This window comes from Fistularia commersonii, chromosome 7, assembly GCF_037954325.1.
Source record: "Fistularia commersonii isolate RoL2024-O1a breed Wild chromosome 7, RoL_Fcom_v1.0, whole genome shotgun sequence".
Lineage (NCBI taxonomy): Eukaryota > Metazoa > Chordata > Actinopteri > Syngnathiformes > Fistulariidae > Fistularia > Fistularia commersonii.
This window is the reverse complement of record NC_141290.1, coordinates 1867193-1884367: the sequence shown is the minus strand read 5'-3', so window position 1 is coordinate 1884367 and position 17175 is coordinate 1867193. Positions and strand designations below refer to the sequence as shown.

Sequence of the window (17175 nt, the reverse complement as noted above, 5' to 3'; positions counted from 1 at the left end):
TGGTCTCTTTTTAATTCCTCTTCCCTCAGCCGCAGGGAATCTTCAAATCTTTGTACTTAAGACCTTCTTAAGACATTCTTTTTCTCCCTCCTTCCTACTATTATCTATTACTGTTATGTATGTATTTGCTTGAAACTCTGGCACAACAATTTCCTTTGCGATAATATAAGTTGTTCTCATCTCATCATCTCATCTCATGACAAAGACATGTGTTCAAGCAGGTCCGAACGGGTGGAGAATGACTGGTGCAAGACATGTATGCTCGCTGTGAGACAGTGGTGAGGTGTGCCGTAGGGGTAACAGAGAAGTTCAAGGTGGAGGTAGGACTCCATCAGGGATCAGCTCTGAGCCCCTTCTTGTTCGAAGTGGTGATGGACAGACTGACAGATGAGGTTAGACAGGAATCTCCATGGACCATGATGTTTGCGGATGACATTGTGATCTGTAGCGAGAGCAGATAACAGGTAGAGGAAAACCTTGAGAGGGGGCGGCATGAGAGGTTAGAATGAAGGTTAAGCAAGAAAAGAATATATGTGTGTGAATGAGAGGAACCCGGGTGGAAGGGTGAGGCTACAGGGAGTGGAGATCAAGAAGCTGGAGGATTTCAAGTCCTTGGGGTCAACAGTCCAGAGTCTATAAGACTGTGGGAAAGTGGTGAAGAGACGGGTCCAAGCAGGCTGGAATGGGTGGAGAAAAGTGTCAGGGGTACGAAGAGATAGAAGAACATCAGCCAGAATAAAAGGAAAGGTGTACAAGACAGTGGTGAGACCAGCGATGACGTTTGGACTAGAAACTGTTCCAATGACCAAAAGACAGCAGGCAGAACTAGAGGTTGCAGAGATGAAGATGTTGAGGTTCTCTTTGGGAGTGACCAGGATGGAGAGGATCAGGAATGAGTCCATCGGTAGGACAGCACATGTTAGATGTTTTGGAGAGAAGGTCAGAGAAGGTTGCGTCATGGACAGAGGAGAAGATGATGATTCTGACAATGTTTACATGCATCACATCATCAGCTCTATGGTAGCGTCGGCTCACATTTCACATTTGGCTTCCGCACTGTTTAAAGACTCCTCTTCCCTCGTCTTCTGCAGAATTAGAGCTCTTAACCACGACAAGGTTGTGTTTCTCACATGCTAACACACACATGTAAAAGTACTCAGGCGCACACATGCTGCGGTGTTTATCCAGCCGGCCGGCCTCCACCATGCTTCTGGATACCGCACGTATAGGCTGCGGAGATGTGCCCTTCTCCTCACGAAAAAAGGCACGGAGGAGAAGGATATTTTGATTCTGGAAATGAGATAGCGATATCAAAGAGTTTATCTTAAAAGCGAGAAGGACGGAATCGCACGCAGAGATGATTTGGGGGATTAGATTATGGCATAACAGCATTAAGGGGAGAGAAATAGCGAGGGATTTGATTCAAAGGCAGGCTGTTTTGGCAGCTTCACCGAGTACATTTGGACCACTGTGATATTTATAATGCAGCTGTCGGTGGAGAAAACTTTTTCAGATTCGTCCTTGACCTGTTAGAGGTACGATGTGCACAGGAGCCCCCGTTCTTTCTATTATTTTAATTCACAGAAAACAAAACAGGCCCGGCGATGCTTTGCCCCGCGATCGTACAAAGAAAAGGGTAAATTAACCTTCGTCTTTCAGCTTTTCCCTTCAGGTGTCGCCACGGTGGATCCACCTTCTCCATCCAACCCGATTCTCTGGATCCTCCTCTCTCACACCAACTAACTTCATATCCTCTCTCACTACGTCCATCAATCTTCTCTTTGGTCTTCCTCTAGACCTCCAATTCCGGCATCCGTCTACCAATATATCCACTACCCCTCCTCTGTTCATGACCCAACCATCTCTGACCTTCTCTCCAAAAACATGTTCTGTACCTCTGATAGTCTCATCCCTGATCCTCTCTATCCTGGTCACTCCCAGAGAGAACCTCAGCATCTTCATCTCTGCAACCTCCAGCTCTGCTTCCCGTCTTCTCTTCAGTGCCACTGTCTCCGAACCATATAGCATCTGTCAGCTTGTCCATCACCACTGCGAACAAGAAGGGTCACCTCCACCTTCACTCCCAAAGAGAACCTCAACATCTTCATCTCTGTGTCCTCTAGCTGTACCTCTTGTCTTTTCGTCATTGTGTCCGTTTGTAGAGGATACAGCATGGCTGGTCTCGCCGCTGTCTTGTCCACCTTTCCGGCGAATAACGGTAATAGTGAGACGGTTGCCATGGAATTCACGCCCTCGCGGGAAATATGTTTGACAATCACCTCCTGTGGGCTGCGGGCCGAGTTGTTGAGTTGGATTTAAAAGCAAAAGTTTCCCTTTTCCTGTCTTTCTGTTATGGCCTCGATAACCGATCAGTCTAATTTTCAGGCTTTTGAAAACGGGAGTTTCATCCGACGAGTTCACTCCAGCTCACTGATAAATAGCAGAGTCGCCCAATATTGAGAAATCTAAAGATGGATTCATGACTCATCAATGAACGAAGCCATGCTTTTACTCCTGGAAGGTGTAATCTGGGATCCGCCATCTCTTACAACACGAACTCTTCCCACTCGGTTCCCATTAAACAGCCTCCGAAACCCCCGAAGGACATTTTCGTGGTTCAAGTGACTCAAGAGTCGACGTGACTTCAAGAATAACCAGTGACTCTCAAGGGGTCTGGGGACGTCCTTGCCAAAAAGAAAAGGCATGATACTATCTTCTTCTTTTCTTTTGGGTTTCTCCCTTCAGGGGTCGCCACAGTGAATCAACCTTCTCCATCTGACCCTATTCTCTGGATCTTCCTCTCTTACAGCGACTACCTTCATATCCTCTCTCACTACATCCATAAATCTTCTCTCTGGTCTTCATCTAGACCTTCAACTCCTGCATCGGTGTACCAATGTCCATGACCCAAACATCTCTGACGTTCTGTCAGAAACATCTAACATGTGTTGTCCCTCTGATGGACTCGTTCTTGATCTTATCCATCCTGGTCACTACCAAAGAGAACCTCAACATCTTCATCTCTGTGTCCTCTAGCTCTACCTCTTGTCTTTTCGTCATTGTGTCCGTTTGTAGAGGATACAGCATGGCTGGTCTCACCACTGTCTTGTCCACCTTTCCTTTCAACCTGGCTGATAGTCTTCTATGTCACAGTACTTGTATGCTTCTATGACGTATGAATGAGAAAGTGAGTGGCTGTATGTCTCTTCATGACATGTGAATGAGGGAGCAAACGTTGTATGTCCCTCTGACATATGAATAAGTGATTGAATGGCTGCATGTCTCTTAATATCATGACAATATCACTGTCTTGTCCACCTTTCCTTTCATTCTGGCTGATAGTCTTCTATCTCTTTGTACCCCTGACACTTTTCTCCACCCATTCCAAACAGCTTGAAGCCATTTCTTAGCCTCTACTCCACACTCTCCTACTCTCTGGACAGTTGACCCCAAGTACCTCCACCTTCTTGATCTCCACTCCCTGTCGCCTCACCGTTCCACCTGGGTTCCTCTCATCACACACATACTCTGATCCCTGATGGAGTCCCACCTCCACCTTGAACTTCTCTGTTACCTCTTCAGCACACCTTACCACTGTCTCGCAGCTAGCATACATGTCCTGCACCAGTCTGACATACCTCTCTGCCACTCCAGACTTCCTCATACAATACCAGAGTTTGTCTCTTGGCACCCTGTCCTAAGCTTTTTCTAGGGCTACAAAAGCGCATTGCATCTCCCTCTGGCCTCCTCTGTACTTCTCTATTAAAAGGGTAAATTGATGTTCTTCCAAAACCTTATGCTGTGGGTCTTTGTGATTTACTCAGTATCTGTCGTCATTCTCTCATACTTCCTCCACGGCTGTTGAAGATGTACGGTATATTCTGTTTTTGTATATTCTGGCTGGTAGCGTCTGTTGTTGTGGCCTAGAGGATGACCAGGGAGATTTACGGACGGAGCGAAAGAGGACGCGGAGTTATCCGGTGTGAGAAAGGAAGACGTAGAGGAGAGGGGTGGTTGCAGGCAGATGATTGGCTGCTGCAACCCTGAAGGGATCAGGCCAAAGCAAAAAAGAAGGTGCAGTGGACCCTCACTTTTCTCAGGATAGCTATAACGCCCGTAACCTATCATATACGAAACAAATAGCGGCTTTGCGAAGTTCAGTCCTCGACTTTCCCGACGTCTATCGCACATCCATTATCGCTCTGTCAGCCAGTGTTTATTTCAGACCTTTGTTTTGTACAATGGCTGTAACCTAATGCGCTGCACGTGATCCGAATCGAACAGCGACACAAAAGAAGAGCGAGTGGACGAAGCAAAGTACAGCAAAGTATTGACACAACGCCCGATAGTGCCAGAGCGGTATTTTCCTACCGCACTGTTCGGATTCGACGCGGAGGCCTTTCTGTGCAGACTCGTGCGCGAGGATGATCACCTTGGATAGTGTTAAAGTGAATTTCCACGAGGTAGAAACGGTAATTTGGTTGGTATTTACAGATATATTAACCCTAAACAAACTTCACTCAACCCTTTACGAACCTCCAGCAAACTGTTATCAACGCAACCGTCGACTGTATTACCCTTCCCACTTTCTCATACAGGACGCTAAACACTTTTGGATAATTGTAATGTACGACAAATATTGAAATACTCACTATTAAACATACTTTGCCGCGCCGAAACTTGAATGATAATGAATTTGTGTCAATGAATACTGATGAGGCTCATCGGTTGGTACAGTGTCTTCGAAGTCTTGGGTATCTTTGTCGAGCAAAGGAGATCTCCTGTTTTATTTATTTTATCAAATGAATTTTTGTTTCATTTTACTTTTTTTTTTTTTTTTTTTTCAAACATTTTTTTTTCTTCTTTCATCACGGAAAAAAATCAAATACTGCAAAAAAATGCTAAAGAACGATAAATCCCGAGAACCGAAAAACAAACAAAAAAAATCCCCGAAGTAGCGATGGCGCTAAAGCCGAACCGCCAAATAGCGACTTCCTTTTTTTTTTTTTTTTTTTTTCTTCTTTTGCTCCATTTTGGCAAATAAATATATATAAATAATACTTTCAAAATACTCCAAAGGCTTGTTTCTTTTTAATGCAGGGCGCTCGGTCGCCGCATGTTATGCAGAGCAGGCTTGTTGCGTGGGAATCACCTGCCGTGATAAATCCATATTTTAAGTAGGTCTCCTGGTAGGGTCTGTTAAATGCAGCTTTCTTTTACTTTATGTTCAGAGGCTCTTCTTCTGTCTCCTCACCGGATCTTTTCCCCTTTGCAAAGACGTCTGTTTTTTTTTTTTTTTACACGTTTGCTAGCATGTGGGTTTCATATTAGCGTGACTGCGTCATGTGACCGAGAGAAGTGGTCTTGACATGCGTCACGAGTGAGTCATAGACGGATGTGACTGTGAGAATTTAGTCATTTTTTTTCGAAACATTTTTCAGTCAGATCATACATAAACATGGAAAAAAATAAGTTATTTCCCCTATTTATAAATTCCCCTTAGATTTTAGATTACCGTATATTCCGCACTATAAGGCGCACCTAAAAGCCTTTAATCCTATCAAAAACCGACAATGCGCCTTATAATGAGGTGCGCCTTATATGTGGATCAATATTGAGCCGCGAGCGGTCTCGCAACTACGGGAAGCAGCCGCCGACTCCATTTTCTCCCGTAGAAGAAGTAGCGCGCGGTGCATGATGGGATATATGACTGCGCCAAGCGTGGGTTTTCATTTCCATTTGTGTGTGTGCGTCGCCGAAGTAGCAGCGGTAAAAACGGTAAAGGGGAATTCGGTGCTAGCAATGGTGCTAGCTAGCAACATGTTCAATGAATTTAGAGACGGTCCTTCTCAGTGCTTTTGTTTTAAGAAAAAGCGGCGCAAATACTGGTAAGAGCTACCAGTACGTACAGTTCCGTTTATATGAATGCACTAACTTGTTTTGGGAGTGAACGGAGTCGTTGGTTTGTATTCTATTAATAAAGTTCGACTGACTTATCTGACTGTTTTGTTGACATTCCCTTTAGCGCAGCTCCCCTTTGGGGATGCATAACGCAACTCCAGCCGCTACTGTAGCTTCTATTCCATGCGCCCTATAATGCAGTGCGACTTATATATGATTTTTTTTTTTTTTAAATAGGCCACTCTTTGAAGGTGCGCCTTATGGTGCAGAAAATTCGGTACGTTATTCTTGCCGAAATCTCCTTTTTTTGGCAACCGGACTTGAATTTCTTGGCCTATCTGAGAGGTTTCTTCAATTCTGGCGCAGAATGTTCACATTTACACAGACACGCCTTCCAAAATGTATCGTCGGGATTCATGTGGTTCTCATTATCCTTTACCCGTCAACAAAGATCATGATTCTGAGCATATTTTATTCAAGATACATTCATGTACAACAAAGCGGTACTTCTCTCATCGCCTCGCGTGTCAACACATTAGCATTGTTAACTTTGTTGATATGATAAGAGAAATAATACGACGAACAAAAAAAAGACTCCATTGAAATGTCCATTAGCAGAGATTTGCTATTTCCCGGCAAAGCTCCCTGAACAATGAAAGTTCATTGTGTTATACATTATGTTTTGCTCCTTTAGTTTCGTCCGTGCTTTTAAATACATTTGAAAAGCTTCTTCAGAAACGGAACAGGCGGATGAGAAAAACCAGACACGAGGCAATTTTTATCACCGAAGAAACATCACATTGATATTTTATGTGTCACAAGACAGAGACGTCGCATGGAAATTAGATTACAATAACCCTGAAAGATCCTCTTTTACTCTCCATTTGTTCCCGTGAAAAAGGCTTCGAATCCACATGACTGAACAAAAGAAATTATTTCCCGAAATGATATGTATGTGTCCATTAAAAAAAAAGAAAAATTATATATATATATCTTTTTTATGGACACATACATATCATTTCGGGAAAAAAATTCTTTCAGTTTTCAAAAAAAATCCATCTCTTTTTTTGAAAAAAAAGTTTTTTTTTTGAAAACTAGACAAAAGCAATTATTTCCCGAAATGATATGTATGTGTCCATAAAAAAAAATATATATAATTTTTCTTTTTTTTTTTTTTTTTTATGGACACATACATATCATTTCGGGAAAAAAATTCTTTTCAGTTTTCAAAAAAAACTTTTTTTTTTCAAAAAAAATCCATCTCTTTTTTTGAAAAAAATGTTTTTTTTTTTGAAAACTAGACAAAAGCAATTATTTCCCGAAATGATATGTATGTGTCCATAAAAAAAAAAAAGAAAAATTATATATATATATTTTTTTTATGGACACATACATATCATTTCGGGAAAAAAATTCTTTTCAGTTTTCAAAAAAAACTTTTTTTTTTCAAAAAAAATCCATCTCTTTTTTTGAAAAAAAAGTTTTTTTTTTGAAAACTAGACAAAAGCAATTATTTCCCGAAATGATATGTATGTGTCCATAAAAAAAAAAAAAAAGAAAGAAAATTATATATATATTTTTTTTATGGACACATACATATAATTTCGGGAAAAAAATTCTTTTCAGTTTTCAAAAAAAACTTTTTTTTTTCAAAAAAAATCCATCTCTTTTTTTGAAAAAAAAGTTTTTGTTTTTGAAAACTAGACAAAAGCAATTATTTCCCGAAATTATATGTATGTGTCCATAAAAAAAAAAACTAAAAAATAAAAAAAAATTTATATATATATATATATATATATATATATATATATATATATATATATTTTTTTTTTTTTTTTTTCTTTTATTTCAGGGACACATACATATAATTTCGGGAAATAATTGCTTTTGTTCAGTATATATATATATATATATATATATATATATATATATATATATATATATAGAGAGAGAGAGAGAGAGAGAGAGAGAGAGAGAGAGAGAGAGAGAGAGAGAGAGAGAGAAAAAAAAAATTTCATATATATAGATTTATATATTTTTTTTATATAAATTAAAATAAAATAAAACAGTTAGCATGGTACATTCAATTAGCATCCCGCCCTCAACCCGGCTGCCTCCGCTAATATCATAAAGTTATACGGCTCGGCTCTTTTTTTTTTTTTTTTTTTTTTTTTTTTTTCCCCCGCTATCTGCTCGGCTTCAAGGCGGAGAAAAGAAAGCGAAGACAGTCCAAATCCCCCCTCCATCCTTCCCTCCAGGGCACATCTGGACTCCACAGTTCAACAGAAGTAACACTAATTGGCCTCTCTTCCTCCCCGCTTTCTCCGTGACACAAATTTCACAGCTGAAAATCCTCCAAAGGGGGGAGCTGTTGCTCAAAGATCAACCTCCCACGCTCTGATCTGCGAGATCACGAGGCGGCGGTTGTAGGCCGGCGATAGTCTGCCGAGAGACGCCGCGGCTAATGGGGGGCTCGCGGGCCTCATTTGCAATCAGACTGCCAGGAGTTTAAGCACTTACCCTGACGGAGATGGTTTGACTTTGGCGTCCCCCTTTTCCTTTTATTTCTTTTTTTTTTCCTCTTTTCCTTTTGGTGACGTCTCTCCATGTCACCCCTTCCAAGCTGCAGGCGTGCCAATTTCATTTATAGCCGTCCCCTCACAATAATAGTAATTGTTCTAATCCCCCGGGGCTCGCCTTTTCAAGCCAGATAAAAAAAAAAAAAAAAAAAAAAAAACAGGGGCGTTCAGCCAAATCACTTTTTTTTTTTTTTTTTTTTTGCAATGATTTTATTTTATTTATTCATTTTTTTAAGAATTATGAAAAGGTTGCATCGTAGCATCTTAATGGCATCTATATAGGGCGCGACCTCGAAAAAAACCCGTGGCATTTCATTCCGTGCGACGCGCAATACCTTGTTTCTTCCGCAAATGCTAAACGAGACCTGACAAGTGTGACATTTTCAACACTTTCTGTTAAAAAAGAAAAAAAAAAACAAAAAACTAAAGATCTTCTGGTGTTAGAAAACTAAATCTGATATGTGTGTGCGTGTGCGATTTTGGACGTTCGTTGTAGAAGTGGAACTTCTGCTCTCGCCGAAGAGTGAGGAAAAAAATGTCAAAGCGGATGAAATTATTCCATTAAGACCACAAACGGTGGGCGATAAAATGAAAAATACCAAGAAGACCTGTTTTGCTTCATGGCAGTGATGTTTAGAATAAAGGGAGCGTCTGTTCATCCTTCCGTGGCCGTCTGGTCCAGATCTTCTGTGGGAATCCTGAGGTTCCTCACCGAGGGAGAACCCGCGGTGAAAACTTGTTTCGTCCTCCTTCTTTACCGGCGTAAATCCACAAGTAAATTGAGGGCTTTGCTTCTCCGGCTTCCCGGCGACCGGCGATTCCGAGTCTAGATCCGCCCATCGATCCCGGCGCGCCTTCGTTCCCTCTTATGAACAAGACGGAGAAACTTGAAGTCCTCACCTTCTCCAGATGAGGATCCTGGCCTTCTGGTTTTTGCAGAGGCTGATTTGACTCCCATCTCTTCTTCACCAGAAAGGCAGCCAAGGAACCGTTAGCCATCCTCGCTAACGGAATCCTTTCCCAACGTTTCGGGGTAAAGGTTTAAAATTGAGTCCCTTTCTCTTCGGAGCTGGAAAAGAACGCAAGTTTGTTTCTGTTGGCAGAAGCTGTTGATTTAAACAAGACTGAAGAAGTTCAATTGTGTATGTATATATATATATATATATATATATATTTATATCTGTGTGCGCATGTATATATGTGTGTGTGTGTGTGTGTGTGTGCGTGCTTGTCTATATATATGTATATGTGTATGTATATACGTGTGTGTATGCGTATATGTGTGTGAGTATATAGATATGTGTGTATATATATATATGCGTCCTTTTGCATATATACATGTGTGTATATATTTATATACATATGTATACATCTGTGTTTGTATATATATATATATATATATATCTGTGTGCGCATGTATATATACGTGTGTGTGTGTGTGCGTGCATGTATATACATATGTATATGTGTGTTTATATACTTTATGTCTGTGTGTGCATACATATATGTATATGTGTGTGAGTATATAGATGTGTGTGTGTGTATATACATGCGTCTTTGTGCATATAGACATATGTAATAATAATAATGATAATAATAATAATACATAGGATTTGTAAAGCGCTTTTCATGGTACTCAAAGACGCCTAACAAGTGAAAGACAGAAGAAACAGAACATACACACATGTGTGTATATATTTATATACATAAACATATGTTTACATCTGTGTTTGTATACATATATGTGGGTGTGTATATAGATATGTGTGTATTTATATATATACATATACATATATGCATGTGTATGTATGTACATTAGAAAATTAGAATATTGTGATAAAGTTCTTTATCTTCTGTAATGCAATTGAAAAAAAACAAAAATTACATTTTCATGGTATTCTAATATTTTGAGATATGATTTTTGAGTTTTCTTAAGATGTAAGCCTTAACCAGCAATATTAAAATAATAAAAGGCTTGCAATATTTCAGTTGATTTGTAACGAATCCAGAATATATGACATTTTTGTTTTTGTAATTGCATTACAGAAGATAAAGAACTTTATCACAATATTCTAATTTTCTGAGACAGTCCTGTATACATATGTGCACATATATATACTCATATAAATAAGGTTATATACATGTGTATGTGTGTGTGTGTGTGTGTGTGTGTGTGTGTGTGTGTGTGTGTGTGTGTGTGCATGCGAGTCCCTCGCATTTCAAAGTTCACTTTATTGTGGACTCACTGCATCATGGACTTTTTACTTTCTCATCTCATTTTCTATCGCAGATTTCTTGCTTTACCACCGATGTCATTTTAATCATTTCTATAATAAACTAATCATTTTCAAGGGTACCGACATCAGCGGATGGTGGTGTGTGTCCTCGCATCATTCTCGCCTTGTCGTTTTCGACGTGCGATCGCTACCGCCGGTGTTGCTCTGCCGTGTTGCGTCCGTGTGAACTACCTGTCGACGTTTTTAAATTGTTTCAAGCCCAACAGTGGCCTCCTAACGTTCTGTACCTTCTGAAACGAAGAAGCTAACCTTCGTAGGAAAGATAGATATGTTTAATAAAATAAAAACGTGGAAATAGAAAAGACACATTTGAAGCGTCACAGCCTGTAGGATTCCAAACGTTTTTCTGAAAATGTTTAAACCCGAGGTGTTCAGAGTGAGGCTACTGATTAGCTTTTAGAAGTTTTTTCTTTTTTTTTTTTTTTTCTCCGGCAGAAACAGAAAGAGTAGGAACAAGCTTTTCTTCTGAAAAGGTTAAAGTGCCAATTAAGAATTTTGAATAAAAACGTTGCTACTTAAAAGGAGTCGCTTTCAGCTGAAATCGGGGTATTTCGATAATTGTGCCGGCGAGTGACGTCCAACTTGTCGCCTCAGTATCTCACTTATCAGGCTAATTTGAAGAAACCCAATCAACATAAAGCAGCAGCTCTGTGGAGTCAGGCGAGCTGGAGGAGGTAGAATCGCAGCAAAACATGCCATGTTTTGTTTTTTTGTGGAATCCGGAGAGTGAATAATATTAATGACTGATAATTCGTCCCCGACAAAACACATACATAGACAAATATGGATATGTGTATATATATATATATATATATTTGTGTATATGTGTATATATGTATATTTATATGTAAATATTTGGGAAAAATATATGTCCGTATATATATATATATATATATATATATATATGCACTGCTCAAAAAAATAAAGGGAACACTTGAAAACACATCCTAGATCTAAATGAATGAATTATTCTTATGAAATACTTTGCTCTTTACACAGTTGAATGTGCTGACAACAAAATCACACAAAAATGATCCATGGAAATCAAATGTATCAACCCATGGAGGTCTGGATTAGGAATCACACTCCAAATTAAAGTGTAAAAACAAACTCCAGGCTGATCCAGCTTTGATGTAATGTCCTTAAAACAAGTCCAAATGAATCTGTGTTGCTTCCTGAGTGGACACTATGATTTCACACAAGTGGGATTGACTTGGAGTTACATTGTGTTGTTCAAGTGTTCCCTTTATTTTTTTGAGCAGTATATATATATATATATATATATATATATATATGTACACATTCTTATATATGTATATATGTATATATTTATATTTCTATGTAAATATTTGGGATAGATATATGTATGTATGTGTATATATACATATATATATATATATATGTATATTCAGGTATATATACTGCTCAAACAAATAAAGGGATCAGTTAGCGCATGAGGTAGAGCAGTTGTCCATGGAACTGAACATTTGACTGAACATTTGATTTCCATTGTTCATTTTAGTGTGATTTTGTTGTCAACACATTCAACTATGTAAAGAACAAAGTATTTAACAAGATTATTTCATTCATTCAGATCTAGGATGAGCTATTTAAGTGTTACCTTAATTGTTTTGAGCAGTGTATATATATGTACATTTTTTACTCGATACATTTTGATATTTCTACATATTATTTATATTCTATATATATATTTATGTTTATATATATATATTTTTTTTTTATATATATATATATTTTTTATTTTTATTTTTTATTTTTTCATCATCTAGGCAAGGATTGGAAGTAGAAACTTCCTTATATCAAGGCACAATCTTATTCATTCATTCATTTAAATACAATAACATAGATGCTAAATTCACATTACCATTGGAACTCTAGCCAGGTGAGCCGTCAACAAGCGCTTTTCAAAGTCAATTAAATCCCTTCCTCCTGCCATATTAATCCGAAAATGAAGATTAACCGTCTCCGCTCGGCATTCTCAAACAGGCCACGTAACAAACTCGGAAGTTCATTTACGTAAAAAAGGCGCCGCGTTCACCTGCACGTAAATCATCCACGTTCCTTCCGACCCTCCGCTCGTTCGTCACGCTCTTCCCCGCCACTCTTCACCCGCGCGTCACCCGTCGCCCGTGCGACAATTACTCGCCATTTTCCCGGTCAAAGTGATTACTCGCCGTACAAAAGCGCTTCATCACTTCACTTGTTATTCATTAATTACATTCTCAACTAACGCCGCATCTGGCGATAGATTACACCTCCTTCTTTTTCACACCTCATGTACACCGAGTCGTTCCGTCCCGAGGGGATCGACCCTCCGATTCCGAGTCGGCAAAAACAACCGCGGGCGAAATAACACGCCGAACCCCCCCCCCCCCCGCCCCCCTTCCGTCGTCGGCGCCGCACAAAACAAATTAACAGCGGCGGAAACAAAGCGTTTCTGTGAACCGTCTGTATGATGCTAATTCCCCATTTCTTACAAAACTGTCACCATAATATAAACTGTCATTAGCCGAGGCAAAAACAAACCCAAAAAAAAAAAAAAGTCGCGGAGGTTTGCACGCCGGAGAGCTGAACGCAGCACAATAACCGCTTTCATTGTTTGACTCGAGAAGGCTGTTTTTATATTCTTCTGCTGACTGGAAGTTTCTGGGCGCCCGCGAGCCGGCTAGCTTTAGCGACGACGCAGCTAACGTGGAATTCGAAATCTATTTATCGTTTTTTTTTTTTTCCTCTTGAATATGAGCACGATCGGCTTATGAGAGACTCTTCAATAACACGCAGGGTGTTTTATTAATAATAATAAAAAAAAAAATCTATCATTGTTCATCCCTGGCTTATTCTCTCATTGACCCATTATTTTTTTGAATTTATCCTTTCGTCGGATCTGCGCCGAGAGGTGTTTTCTGACGCTTTTGGCACATTTCTCTGTCACGCCACGCGTCGCAGTTTGTGTTTTATTTCATCTACAAAGGGATGTCAAGATGGCACGGACGATACAGAACAAAATGTTTTTTTTTTTTTTGTAGTTGTTGTTTGGTGTAAAACTGCTCAGTAGCTTTTGGTGAAAATTCAATGCATTATTAATTATGTTTTAATTTACAAAGAGCATTTGTATCGCTCCGAACATCAAACGCGTCCCGCCATCGGACAATGATGTTCACAATCAGAGAGCGGATATTATCGTCGTCTTTGCAGATGACATTGTGATCTATAGTGAGATTAGAGAACAGGTTGAGGAAAATCTGTGAATGTTAGTCTTTTATTTCTTTTATTTTCTATGTGTATTTTGTATATTTCTCTGTCTATGTTCATTTTGTGTCCATATCCTTATTCTGCACATTCTTTCCTTTATTACCATTTGCATACTTTACTACCCTGTAATGCAGGAACAGGTTTAGCAATATCTAGAGAGGTGGAGGTATGCTCTGGAAAGGAGAGGAATGTGGCACCAAAACAGAATATTTGTGTGTGAATGAGAGAAACCCGAGAGGAACCCGAGTGGAACGGGGAGGCTAGTACAAAGGTAGTACAAAGTTAAAATAACTGTTTAATGTGGTAGTACAAATATTGTATGAGGAAGGCTGGAGTGGCAGAGAGGTATGTCAGACTGGTGCAGGACATGTATGCTAGCTGCGAGACAGTGGTGAGGTGTGCTGGAGGGGTAACCGAGAAGTTCAAGGTGGAGATGGGACTCCATCTTGGATCAGAATATGTGTGTGATGAGAAGAAGACGGGTGGAACGGTGAGGCTACAGGGAATGGAGATCAAGAAGGTGGAGGTACTTGGGGTCAACTGTCCAGAGAGTAGGAGAGTGTGGAGTAGAGGCTAAGAAATGGCTTCAAGCTGTTTGGAATGGGTGGAGAAAAGTGTCAGTGGTACAAAGAGATAGAAGGCTATCAGCCAGAATGAAAGGAAAGGTGGACAGGACAGTGATATTGTCATGATATTAAGAGACATGCAGCCATTCAATCACTTATTCATATGTCATAGAGACATACAACGTTTGCTCCCTCATTCACATGTCATGAAGAGACATACAGCCACTCACTTTCTCATTCATACGTCATAGAAGCATGCAAGTACTGTGACATAGAAGACTATCAGCCAGGTTGAAAGGAAAGGTGGACAAGACAGTGGTGAGACCAGCCATGCTGTATCCTCTACAAACGGACACAATGACGAAAAGACAAGAGGTAGAGCTAGAGGACACAGAGATGAAGACGTTGAGGTTCTCTTTGGTAGTGACCAGGATGGATAAGATCAAGAACGAGTCCATCAGAGGGACAACACATGTTAGATGTTTCTGAGAGAACGTCAGAGATGTTTGGGTCATGGACATTGGTACACCGATGCAGGAGTTGAAGGTCTAGATGAAGACCAGAGAGAAGATTTATGGATGTAGTAAGAGAGGATATGAAGGTAGTCGCTGTAAGAGAGGAAGATCCAGAGAATAGGGTCAGATGGAGAAGGTTGATTCACTGTGGCGACCCCTGAAGGGAGAAACCCAAAAGGAAAGAAGAAGATAGTATCATGCCTTTTCTTTTTGGCAAGGACGTCCCCAGACCCCTTGAGAGTCACTGGTTATTCTTGAAGTCACGTCGACTCTTGAGTCACTTGAACCACGAAAATGTCCTTCGGGGGTTTCGGAGGCTGTTTAATGGGAACCGAGTGGGAAGAGTTCGCGTTGTAAGAGATGGCGGATCCCAGATTACACCTTCCAGGAGTAAAAGCATGGCTTCGTTCGTTGATGAGTCATGAATCCATCTTTAGATTTCTCAATATTGGGCGACTCTGCTATTTATCGGTGAGCTGGAGTGAACTCGTCGGATGAAACTCCCGTTTTCAAAAGCCTGAAAATTAGACTGATAGGCTATCGAGGCCATAACAGAAAGACAGGAAAAGGGAAACTTTTGCTTTTAAATCCAACTCAACAACTCGGCCCGCAGCCCACAGGAGGTAATTGTCAAACATATTTCCCGCGAGGGCGTGAATTCCATGGCAACCGTCTCATTATTACCGTTATTCGCCGTTCTTGAAAAAAATAAATAAAATAAAGCTCCGACTCGAGAAAAGACCATTTTGAAATGTCAAAGGAAACAACAATTAGCTTCATGTAGCTATTTCAGCGCAACGGTCGTCGCCGAGGATCCGCGTCGGGATAAACGAACCCGCGGCGTTCTGGACGGGCGCTATTTGAACGGACACCTGCACGCCGGCTATAAACCGGTCGCAATCAACATTTTAGGGGAAACAGCAAGTTTGTCGAACATCATCCTCTCGATTTCCAACGCTATCAGACCGTGACAGATCGGGGATGCTTGGCGGCGGGCAAATATGCAGAGCAAACACAGATTTTATGGTATTTCTTGGAATTATGACAGGCCACGGCTGCCAGTGAAATCAGGGGACTCGGATCGAGCCAGACGCCTTAAAATTGAACTAATCAGCCTCTGCTTTTTAATTGAGTTTCTCAAAAGCGAAAGGCATCGCTGCCGATTTGAAATCCGAACCGGCGCATCGGAAAAATCCGACTTTTTTCCTCAAAATTCGAGATGGTTTACGATCCAGTAAGACGGGAAATAACGGCCATTTTCTTCGCACAAAAGAAATAATAGCGCGCTCAAGGAATGAACTTAAGCGAGGACGTTAAAATGAAAACCAGTTCAGTTAAGATGTTGCGTGGCAGCAGATTAAAGTAGGAATAATGGTTGAAAGGAAACCCGCGGGTTGACGACGGTACTGACGATCTTCAAAAAGATGTTTCAGACTTATTAACATCTGAGCCAGTATATGAAAGGTCTTACTTTGCGGGTTTAATATATTTAATATATTTTAATATGTTGGATACCCAAAATGATTGGTGGTGTAAAGCAGAGGAGATTGTTTGAAAGATAGCTAAAAACGTGAGGGCGGCGGCTAACGCTAGCGCAGGGGTTAGCAACCCGCGGCTCCGAGTGGCTTGGGAAAATAAATTTTAAATATTTAATTGAAGTTAATTTTCTTTCTGTTAGTTCCTTTTTTTTATTTTTGTTCTAAGTTGGAAGATAATTGTGAAATATTAAAATAAATTTATATTTATTATTTTTCGCCGCTCAAAAATAAACGTCGGTAAAGTCCCGATTTGCAGATACTGTGCGCAGAAGTTCAGGAGCAGAAGTCCCATTCAAATAAATATTTATGAAGATATTTTCCAATTTTTTTTTTTATGGTTTACTGACACAGTGATTTTTTTTTTTTTCCCAATTTATTTTCAAAATTCAGGTCAAGGCTACGCTACACGCTCTGAAAGCCCAAATCTCAAAATGAGTTCATGTCATTTAATTTTCTCTGTAGCACTTTGTGGATTTCATAAACAACACACTACACACTTGTTTATA

At 40.1% G+C, this 17175-nt stretch overlaps 1 protein-coding gene across 1 annotated transcript in view; it reads left to right on the top strand.

Moving 5' to 3' along the window:
• The window catches only part of LOC147232314 (uncharacterized), a 319202-nt gene that overhangs the window by 31201 nt on the left and 270826 nt on the right, over positions 1-17175 (top strand). The window lies entirely within an intron of this gene.